General features: G+C 43.0%; 1 non-coding gene across 1 annotated transcript; it reads right to left on the minus strand.

Annotated features, from left to right (window-relative positions):
- Nucleotides 1-287: 287 nt before the first annotated feature.
- On the minus strand, nt 288-360 carry TRNAV-UAC. Its single transcript has one exon. It is a non-coding gene; the product is annotated as a tRNA-Val (tRNA).
- Between the last annotated feature and the right edge of the window lie 527 nt (nt 361-887).

Consider the following 887-nt stretch of genomic DNA (forward strand, 5'->3'; position numbering starts at 1 on the left):
TAAACCTTAAATCAAATCCATCCCTGAATTCTTTAAACCAAAGAACGTTGTTCTTGGTAGGTGCAATCAAGTATGCTCCAACACATGTTGTTGTTGTTATGTGCTTTCGAGTTGGCCCCAACTCATAGTGACCCCTCCTTGGGTTTCTGAGGCAGTATCTCTACAGAAGTAGATTGCCCAAACTTCCTTCCGAGGAGTGGCTGGTGGATTTGAACTGCCACCCTTCTGGTTAGCAGTCAAGTGCCTTAGGCACTATGCTACCAGAGCTCCTAACGACAACTTTGTCATGGTCCCACTGGGGCTCAAACCCAGGACCTTCTGTGTGTAAAGCAGGTGTGATAACCACTACACTATTGAACCTGACTCCAACACATAGCAACCCTATGTATAATAGAATGAAATACTGCCCAATCCTGTGACATCCTCAAAATTCTCCCTATGCTTGAACCTGTACTTGCAGCCATTTTATCAATCCATGTTGAGGGTCTCCCCTTTTTCTCAGACCATGCATGATATCTTTACCATGAATGATATCCTTCTCCAGGGAATGGTCCCTTCTGACATCATGACCAAACTAGGTGAGATGAAATCCAACCATTCTCACTCCCTAGGAGCATTCTGGCTTTACATCCTCCAGGACAGATTTGTTTGTTCTTCTAGCAGTCCATGGTATTTTCAGTATTTTTCACCACGACTAAAATTCATAGATGTTAACACTTCTTCACTCTTCCTTATTCGTTACCCAGCTTCCACGTGCATATGAGGTAATTAAAAACACCATGGCTTGGGTTAGGCACACCTTATTCTTAAGCTTGAAATCTTTGCTCTTTGGTACTTTAAAGAGGTCCTTGATAGCGGGTTTTCCCAGTACAATATGAAGTCTGATT

The sequence above is a fragment of the Orycteropus afer genome, unplaced genomic scaffold (assembly GCF_000298275.1).
Source record: "Orycteropus afer afer isolate SDZICR_OR568_19922 unplaced genomic scaffold, OryAfe1.0 scaffold00305, whole genome shotgun sequence".
Lineage (NCBI taxonomy): Eukaryota > Metazoa > Chordata > Mammalia > Tubulidentata > Orycteropodidae > Orycteropus > Orycteropus afer.